The sequence below is a fragment of the Salvia splendens genome, chromosome 4 (genome assembly GCF_004379255.2).
Source record: "Salvia splendens isolate huo1 chromosome 4, SspV2, whole genome shotgun sequence".
NCBI classification, from domain to species: Eukaryota; Viridiplantae; Streptophyta; class Magnoliopsida; order Lamiales; family Lamiaceae; genus Salvia; species Salvia splendens.
Genome location: NC_056035.1, coordinates 23,908,523 through 23,919,672, shown reverse-complemented (window position 1 = coordinate 23,919,672; position 11,150 = coordinate 23,908,523). Strand labels below are relative to the sequence as shown.

The window sequence follows — 11,150 nt, the reverse complement described above, 5'->3', positions numbered from 1 at the left end:
CATGGGCCCCACTGTACTTTTTTAATACATCTCTTAACTAAGGGACGAAACCTGCAACCCTCCATCTCTTATCCGTCCCTTAACCGTCTCTTAAATTACTATTCATTCAATTTCATTTTTTATTTTTATTTCCAACCAAATTCAATTAATAAAAACACACTTCATTAAATAAAATAAAATTACATCAATAAATAAAAATACAACTTAAAATTCAAAAAAATAAAAAAAACACATAATTAAAATCCTAAAAAAATAAAAATTACATAATTTAAAATACAATTTTATAGAAAATAAAAAAACTACTCCGCCGGCGAATCATCCCCTGAAGGCGGTGGAGGTGCACTGAAGCCACTTGGAGGCGGAATACCAAGTTGTCTTGCCATAAACTCAATTCCGGCAAGATAGGCTTAGTATTGGGGAGGCCTCATGCGGGAAATGTCCGCCATTGTGGCGGTCATGTACATGGACATTAGGGAGTTCGAGGGTTCCCCCGAGCCCGAGCCCGCCTGGCTTGATTCGGCTCGGCCCCCCTCCCTCTAGCCGCCTTCGCCGCATTTCTCCCTTGCGGCCGACGGCGCCCACGGGAGGACCCCCCGGCATCGTCTGTCGTGCCCTCAACCTCCTGCGAGGCAAACTCTTGTGCGGCGCTGCCTGAACCGCCCTCACTAGACGAGTATTGGCCACCTGCCGTGTGCTTCGTGCGCTTCGAGGTCAAGCGCGAGCTGGACCGGACACCGCCGACCCACCTTTCCTCGTCTTTGACGACCTCCCAAACATCGACATGTTTGAATTGTTTGGCGGTGTCGTCGAAGTAGACTCGCAAAGCCGCCCTCAGAATGTCGGCTCCCATGGCTCCGCTTTGGTAATGAGCCGCTTCACTCTTGTAGATGGCGCTGAAATTTTTGACCTCTCTGTCGACTCGGTCAAAGTGAGCGCGGAGCATCTTATATGTGCGGCGGCGGGACCCCTTCGGCTTAATCTCGTGGTAGGCCTCGGTGACCTTTTCCCAGAAGCACTTCCGGGATTATTGATTCCTGATAATGGGATCGTACGAGACGATGATCCAGGCATTGTACATCACCAACGTTTCTTTGGGGCTATACGGATGCCGGCCTAGATCCTCCTCCTCCTCCTCCTCGTCCGCCTCCGCCCTGGAGCTTCCACTGCCTCGGCCTCCTCCACCGCCTCGGCCTTCTTCCGGAGTGGGTTCAACGAAATAATCCTCCCGAATCTGGGATAATCCTTGCGAATACCTCGGGGCGGAGGGATGGGCGTATGCATCCACATCAAAATGGGGTGGTTGGTACCCCCTCAGCGTCGACGAACCCTGGGTGCCCGACGTCAACGAACTGGAACCACCACCCATGACATTGTACATGCCCCCTAGTCGCCGAACGCGTTGATGTCGAACCCGCCGGAGCCGCCACCGCCAGAGTTTCTGTCGCCGGACATTTTGTGATGAGAGGTTAGATGAAAACTGGAGAGGAAATACAGATGATTTGGGAAGAATAAATGTGTATTTGTGCGTGAAATGAGGATAAATTAGGAGTACTTATAGAGTAAAAAAAATAGTAATATTAACGGTAATATTACCGTTTTTTGTATTTTTAATTTTTTTAATTCTGCGTGACGATGCCCACTCGAGGGCCGGCGAGTGGGCGTCACGCATGGCGCCGGAGCGCGCCACGTCGCACAAGCGCGTGGCGAGACGTCTCGCCATCCGTCTCGGCGGAATGGAACGCTCGGCGGGCTGGGGACGAGACGGGGCGCTGCAACGCATCACGCGTGACGGATTATGGGCCTCCCGCGTGACAGATTACGGGCCACCCGCGTGACACGTTGCGGGTGGCCTAACACATCCCTATATATATATATATATAGGTTTGTGTTAAAATGACAACACCTCTTACAGTGACACTGTGACACCACGTATCCAGCAATATTATAAATGCTATACAACAATAGTATAAACGCTAGACAACAATCTATAGATTTGTGTCTATAGATTGTTGTCTAGCGTATTGGATATTGCTGGCCGAGAAAAATTGTTGTATAATGTATTGGATATTGCTGGCCGAGAAAATTTACCCTTGAACATTTTTTATGATTGCCACATGGCAGCTAATTATTCGTCCATGTGTACAAATGATTGACTAGGAATGGTGGTATGGTGTTACTTTAAGAGGTGTTGTCATTTTAACGCGCATATATATATATATATATATATATATATATACATATATATATATATACATATATATATATATAGGGGTGTATTAGGGGTCCTCACAGCTCTTTAGTGTTAAGCTTCAAACAGATCACAATTGGATGGTTGTGATCAAAATATCCGCGCTACATTATTAGACTATAATGTTACATTATTAGTCGGTGTACATTATTAGAATGAAAATCTGCAATATTAACTGACATGTGAAACTAATCTAACCGTTAGATTACAAACCCTCTATAATACAAACTATACAAACTTTAGGCGTTGACATTGTTGACATTCCACCCAGTGACAGAATTTGTATTAGGCGTTGACATTGACATTCCCCCAGTGACAGAATTTGTATTAGGCGTTGACATTCTCCCCCAGTGACATAATTTGTATTAGGCGTTGTTATTGACATATGAATCACATTGCTAACCGTTGATTACTTACAAGGAGTGTGTAGGATTAAAGTTTGTAGTTTGTATTATAGATAGGAGTTTGTATTTGATCACACCTCTCTCTCTCTCTCTCTATATATATATATATATAGGACTGTGATCAATACTAAACCACTCCTAAACCTTAAACGCCAAACAACATCATTATATGATAACCTTGAGTTCATTATAATGAACTAATAACAAACTTATAATGAACTTCAGATTTCTAAACTATGCATGATGTAGTCATTATTTTTAAATCTCAGAATTCCCTATAATAATCTACAAACAAAGTTGTAATGAACTCCACGTTATTATATACTGATGTGCTTGGCGTTTAGTGTTTTAAACTAGTTTGGTATATAATACAACCCTATATATATATATATATATGGGTGTGTTAAGTTCCTTCGCAGCTTTTCAGTCCAAGCTTCAATCAGATCACAACCCTTAGATCCTTGAATTGGATGGTTGTGATGATCTGCATTATTACACTATAATGGTGCATTATTAGGCGATGTACATTATTCAACTGAAAATCTGCATTATTACACTATAATGATGCATTATTAGTCGGTGTGCATTATTCAACTGAAAATCTGCATTATTAAATGACACGTGGCATCAATCTAACCGTCGGATGATAAAATCGTGGGGCTAAGATTAAAAAGAACAATAGAACAAAAGATACAAAAAAGAAATAAATACATCCCTATATATATACTATATATATATATATATATATATAGGGGTGCATTATAATGATAACCCCAATTTCCGTAATAACCCTATAACTAAATCTGGACCACACATTTTTAAAATCACGTGGTCTAGATTCAAACTTAGATTTACTTCATAAAAAAAAGCGCGGGGGTAAATATGTCATTTCGCTCATGATAAAATTTACGTATCCAAATTTCGCTCATTTAATTTCTGAATTTCGCTCATTTTATAATTTTATCAGTCAGTCAAAAGTATCATTTTATCAACTCAGAGTATCATTCTATCCGGCAAAACTATCATTCTATGCAATAAACCTAACATATATCATTTTATCATTTTATCAGTCAGTCAAAAGTATCATTTTATCAACTCAGAGTATCATTCTATCCGGCAAAACTATCATTCTATGAAATAAACCTATCATTTTATCACAAAGCAGTAAACGTATCATTTTATCAACTCAGAGTATCATTTTTATAAGGTTACTGCCATTTTACCCGCTTAGATTATCATTTTATCAGGTAAAAGTATCATTTTATTAAACAAAAATGTCCTTTTATACACCAAAAATACCTATCATTCTATCGGCTGAAAGTATCATTCTACCCGGCAAAACTATCATTCTATCAGCTGAAAGTATCATTCTACCTGGCAAAACTATCATTCTATCAGCTGAAAGTATTATTCTATCCGGCAAAACTATCATTTTATCAGTTTTATGTCATTTTGTCACGTTAAAGTATCATTATATCAGCTTATATGCAATTTCTTCAGCTAAACTATCATTTTTATAAGGTTACTGTCATTTTATCCGCTTAGATTATCATTTTATCAGGTAAAAGTATCATTATATTAAACAAAAATGTCATTTTATACTCCAAAAATACCTATCATTCTATCGGCTGAAAGTATCATTCTACCAGGCAAAACTATCATTCTATCGGCTGAAAGTATCATTCTATCCGGCAAAACTATCATTTTATCAGTTTTATGTCATTTTGTCACGTTAATGTATCATTTTATCAGCTTATATGCAATTTCTTCAGCTAAGCTATCATTTTTATAAGCTAACTGTCATTTTATCCGCTTAGATTATCATTTTATCAGGTAAAAGTATCATTTTATTAAACAAAAATGTCATTTTATACACCAAAAATACCTATTATTCTATCGGCTGAAAGTATCATTCTACCCGGCAAAACTATCATTCTATCGGCTGAAAGTATCTTTCTATCCGGCAAAACTATCATTCTATGCAAATAAACCTAACATATATCATTTTATCAGTCAGTCAAAAGTATCATTTTATCAACTCAGAGTATCATTCTATCCGGCAAAACTATCATTCTATGCAATAACCTAATATAATCGGCACAATACATAATATACAAACCTACAAAGCAGTAAACGTATCATTTTATCAACTCAGAGTATCATTTTTATAAGGTTACTGCCATTTTATCCGCTTAGATTATCATTTTATCAGGTAAAAGTATCATTTTATTAAACAAAAATGTCATTTTATACACCAAAAATACCTATCATTCTATCGGCTGAAAATATCATTCTACCCGGTAAAACTATCATTCTATCGGCTGAAAGTATCATTCTATCCGGCAAAACTATCATTTTATGCAGTAAACCTAACATTTATAAGCTAAAAGTATCATTTTATCAACTCAGAGTATCATTCTATCTAGCAAAACTATAATTCTATGCAATAAATTTATCATTTTATCATTTTATCAGTCAGTCAAAAGTATCATTTTATCAACTCAGAGTATCATTCTATCCGCCAAAACTATCATTCTATGCAACAAACCTATCATTTTATTAGTAAGTCAAAAGTATCATTTTATCAACTCATAGTATCATTCTATCCGGCAAAACTATCATTCTATGCAATAACCTAATATAATCGGCACAATACATAATATACAAACCTACAAAGCAGTAAACGTATCATTTTATCAACTCAGAGTATCATATTTATAAGGTTACTATCATTTTATCCGCTTAGATTATCATTTTATCAGGTAAAAGTATCATTTTATTAAACAAAAATGTCATTTTATACACCAAAAATACCTATCATTCTATCGGCTGAAAATATCATTCTACCCGGTAAAACTATCATTCTATCGGCTGAAAGTATCATTCTATCCGGCAAAACTATCATTTTATGCAGTAAACCTAACATTTATAAGCTAAAAGTATCATTTTATCAACTCAGAGTATCATTCTATCCGGAAAAACTATCATTCTATTCAATAAACCTAACATATATCATTTTATCATTTTATCAGTCAGTCAAAAGTATCATTTTATCAACTCAGAGTATCATTCTATCTAGCAAAACTATAATTCTATGCAATAAATTTATCATTTTATCATTTTATCAGTCAGTCAAAAGTATCATTTTATCAACTCAGAGTATCATTCTATCCGGCAAAACTATCATTCTATGCAACAAACCTATCATTTTATCAGTAAGTCAAAAGTATCATTTTATCAAGTCATAGTATCATTCTATCCGGCAAAACTATCATTCTATGCAATAAACATATCATTTTATCATTTTATCATTTTACGTGATATTTGGCGAAATTCAGAAATTAAATGAGGGAAATGACAGTTTTACTCCCGTGCTTTTTTTATGAAGTAAATCTAAGTTTGAATCTCAAAACTATCATTCTATGCAATAAACCTATCATTTTATCATTTTACGTGATATTTGGCGAAATTCAGAAATTAAATGAGGGAAATGACAGTTTTACCCCCGTGTTTTTTTATGAAGTAAATCTAAGTTTGAATCTCAACAGCATGATTAGAAATATGTGTGGTCCAGATTTGGTTATAGGGTTATTACGATATTTAGGGGTTATCATATGATCACGACTCTATATATATATATATATATATATATATATATATATATATATATATATATGTATAGGGGTGTGTTAAGGTCCTATGCAGCTTTTCAGTCCAATGTTCTTTTTAATCACAGCCCTTGGATCCTTGAATTGGATGGTTGTGATGATCTGCATTATTTGACGAAAAATTTGCTTTATTAGTCGGTGTGCATTATTGAACTGAAAAGCTGCATTATTACACTATAATGGTGCATTATTAGTCGGTGTGCATTATTCAACTGAAAATATGCATTATTAAATGACACGTGGCATCAATCTAATCGTCGGATGACAAAATCGTGGGGCTGAGATAAAAAGAACAATAGAACAAAAGATACAAAAATGAAATGAATACATCCCTATATATATATACATATATATATAGGGTAGTGTTAATCTCCTTTTCCTCCCTTAGATTTAAGTTCCTTCTTCATTGGAACAGTTAGATTTGAGGGATGGATGATCCGGATGAGAAGCTTACTAATGATCCCGTCCTTGCATTATTAGGGCCCTTTTGTGCATTATATGGGTAAATTAGTAAATGTACAGTACCAAAACCGCCCAAAAATGGAATGTGCGAAATTTAAAAGAGATTTTGCTATCACCTTCCATCTACTCCCTCAATTCATCACTGCAAATTGTCTCCCTGCAAATTGTCCCCCCACATTCCCACCACTCTCTAAACCCTAGCCGCCACCTGAAGCAACCGGAAATCTACAGAGAGACCGCGATTTTTGGAAGGTTTGCCATCCAAACATTATTCTCGTAGTACGTGACCATCTTGTTGAAGGCGACGAAAAGGTAGGGTTTCAAAAAGGTTAATTTTTCTGTAATACACACCATGAATCGGCAATATCCGCCGCCTACCACCCCACCTTCTCGTCGATTCAATAATTTATCCCCAAAAAAGTCTCTGTTTTCAAACTCACCTTGGTCTCGATTTGCTGAAATCATAAATTCGTTTTCCTTTTTTGTTAGGGTTCTGACTATTATTGGGTGTGAAATTATTTTCTGGTTTAGCATGCTTTAGTTGCAGATTTTGTCGACGAAATCTTAGCGGATTTTGATATTTGTTTTGTCTAGCAGATACATTATGATGAAGAGAGTCCGACCTTCAAGATCTCAACCAACGCCGGCTGAAGGTGAGGGATCTATTTCATTTGCATGTAGAATTCCTGGTGTTGATGTACATCATTTAGTATTCCTTGGTGCATTCGTCGACGGTTTTTTTGTAAATGGGGGTAAGTGAATGTAATTTTCTGTTGTTCATTACTTGATTGATTGGGTACATTATTAGTCACTGTTTACACATTATTCGTCAAGTATTATCCATTATTTGACTAATTGTGCATACGGGTGATTGGGTGAATGCAATATTACTATGCACATTATTTGATTGAATCTATACATTATTTAACTATTAGTATTCATTATTTATCAATTAATAGGTATTATTTGACTGCTAGTGTACATGGGCGAATGCAATATTTCTGTGTGCATTATTTTATTGAATCTGTACATTATTTAACTAGTAATTTACATTATTTGTCAAGTTGTAATACCCCGTAAAAAAAGAGAAAAAAATTAATTATTTATTCCAAATTTGTAGTCAACTATTTGGTTAAAGATATTTCTCCAAACCCTATCACCAAACGATTTCCCCATATCTCCACTCCCTAAAATCTCTCCAACCACCAAATCCATCAATATCTATAAGTTTTTCCTATATATATATAAGGGAGCGTTATTCTCCTATTCATCCCTTAGATCTTTTATTTTTTTTTAATATGGGCCGTTAGATCTCATTCATCAACGGTCCAGATGATCTGTATTATTATACTATAATGGTGCATTATTAGTCGGTGTGCATTATTCAACTGAAAATCTGCATTATTACACTATAATGGTGCATTATTAGTCAGTGTGCATTATTCAACTGAAAATCTGCATTATTAAATGACACGTGGCACCAATCTAACCGTCGGATGACAAAATCGTGGGGCTGAGATTAAAATCCCACAATCTTCTCCATTAATTCCAAACCTAAGAAGAGAAGCACAGCGAAAATCGTTCCTGCAATTGCAAATTCCTATCCAATTGAAGGTATATCCTCTGTTATTTATGAAATCTTCCATGGCATATACATTCACGGTAGTCCACCAATTGAATTTCTGCAATTTGTTGAATAATGCCCTCCTCCTAAAGCTTCGATCTTTAATACCGATAGAAGTTTCCCTTTTGATTCCTTTTCAATTCCAATATTAAAAAAAATAATTCCGGGACTGCCCAAAAATAGTTGAATCGAACAATTAGAATTTTGAAATAAAAGTTTAGAACTGGGGATGAAGGGAGAGGGACGAACCTGTGGTGTAGCGCTAAGGGGCGGCTGACGGTGGCGGACAACAACTGACTGGAAAAAGATCGCAGCGGCGGCGGTGTAGCGTTAGAACCAGAGGCGATGGAGAGGCCGTGACAGCGGCAGGGGGCTGCTCGGCGACGGAGGGGTGTGAGGCGGTGCCGATTTTGGAACTAGGGAGACCAGTTTTGCTGTTTTGAGAATTTGTAGGAGAATGGCGGAGGGAGAGAGGGACGTGAGGTTTGAGTTAGAGATGAGAAAGAAAAAGTGAGTTTTAAAGAAAGGGAGCCGACAGTTTTTCTGAAAATTGAGAGTAATTGATTTCTTTTTTTAATTGTTTTATTCCTTTAAGTTTTGAGTGTTTGATTTAAAATGGAAGGAGGAGAGTACATGTGATTTTACAATGGGAGCACACTTATTATCTTCCTTTTGGGTCAATACCTGATTTGGTCTTGGGAGTGTGCTGTATTTTTGTAATGGGCTGGGATTTTAATTAAGTCTTGGGCCAAATAAATTAAATCCTTGGGCCGATAATTTAATCGTGGGGAATTATTTATTTAATTCTCGGAATAATTCAAAGTACGAAATAAATGTAATTGCGAAGGGAAATAGTTGTGATAATTTAGTTATGGGCTTGTATAATTTTTGGAATTTATTCCGACATCGTGGTGGAAATACGAGGAGCCAACGGAGGAACTTTGGGTGGCCGCCGAATAATCGAAAACCGAGAAACGAGATAAATGGTTTTAATTAGGGTGCATGCATCTTATTTATTTATTTGATTCATTGTGTTGATCTATGTGTTATTTAAATGCTAAAGGTGATTCCTTGCAAGCGAGACGTGATATCAAGGGAAAGGAAATAATTTCGGATTAGGAACTTGAGGTGGGCTTTCTTTTTAAATAAGGGCAATTCCCTAAGTATATTTTTATGTGAAAATAATAAGAATATTTGTCATGCCGTGTTTTGTTTCATCTATGGAATCTATCTGATGTGGCTTTTGCCATTAATGGATAATCGAATTCGGGTCTATCTAGGGAGTGAGTCCCTATTCAGGCTAGTGTACACCTATGGAGATCGTGAGCCGTCTTTTGGGTTGGCCGGTCTAGTGACTTGGAATGTGGCCACGTTCCTTGTCATCAATGGATCAGATATGGTAGACATCTATGGGAAAATGACTGCGCAGTCACGAGTTTTACGATGGAAATGATTTTAGTGTCTTGGGCGATTTCTAAAGTTAAAACCCCAAGGTCACTCAATGGCGGCATGATAAATACTTTTTATAAAATGTTTTCGGCATAAGTCCACTGAGTGCATCAAGTACTCAGCCCTGCATTTCTTTTAAAAAAATGTGCAGGTTGAGCGTGACCGTTGAAGAAATTTAAGTGTGTAGAATGTGTCATGTCTTCACATGTGGCATATTCCTTCTCTCAAATGCTTCTGCTGAGTAGTTGTCATTCTTTTGAGTTCTTATATCACTGAGATAATATTCATTTTTGAGTTGTTGATTGTGGAGATACTCTGATTTTATTCGAGATATTCCCATTTGTTTCGAGCTATGGTTGAGTTGTGTTGTTTTCCTCTTTCTTCCCCACTTCTTTAATCCTCCCGTAGTCGCGATCAACCGTGTTTTCTATCCTTAGAAATTGCGGGCGTGACACAAGTATTGAGCATTATGTGATTGCTTGTGTACATGAGTGAATAGGTGAATGCATTATTCCTGTGTGCATTTTTTGATTAAATCTGTACATTATGTAGCTAGAAGTTTACATTATTTATCAAGTATTAAATATTATTTGACTGCTTGTGTACTTGGGTGAATGACTGAATGCAATATTCTTGTGTGCATTATTTTATTGAATCTGTACATTATTTAGCTAATAGTTTACATTATTTATCAAGTATTGGGTATTATGTGACTGCTTGTGTACATGGGTGAATAGGTAAATGTCATATTCCTTTGTGCATTATTTGATTGTCTTTGTACATTATTTATCTATTTTTATACATTATTTCTCAATTATTATGAATTATTTGATTGCTTGAGTATATGAATCTAGTTGGTGCAATGTAATATTCCGTTGTGCATTATCTGATTGTTTCTGTACATTATTTAGCAAGTACTATACATTATTTATCAAGTATTATACATTCAATATTTCTGTGTGCATTAGTTTATTGAATCTGTACAGTATTTAGCTAGTAATTTACATTATTTGTCAAGTATTGAACATTATGTGATTGCTTGTGTACATGAGTGAATAGGTGAATGCATTATTCATGTGTGCATTTTTGATTGAATCTGTACATTATGTAGCTAGAAGTTTACATTATTTATCAAGTATTAGACATTATTTGACTGCTTGTGTACTTGGGTGAATGGCTGAATGCAATATTCTTGTGTGCATTATTTTATTGAATCTGTACATTATTTAGCTAATAGTTTACATTATTTATCATGTATTGGGTATTATGTGACTGCTTGTGTACATGGGTGAATA

The 11,150-nt window shown here is 36.1% G+C and overlaps 1 long non-coding RNA gene across 1 annotated transcript; it reads right to left on the bottom strand.

Annotated features, from left to right (window-relative positions):
* Positions 1–8,224: 8,224 nt before the first annotated feature.
* Positions 8,225–9,000, bottom strand: LOC121799674. Its single transcript, XR_006050352.1, has 2 exons — positions 8,656–9,000; positions 8,225–8,575 (listed from the first exon to the last, which is right to left on the bottom strand). It is a non-coding gene; the product is annotated as an uncharacterized LOC121799674 (long non-coding RNA).
* Between the last annotated feature and the right edge of the window lie 2,150 nt (positions 9,001–11,150).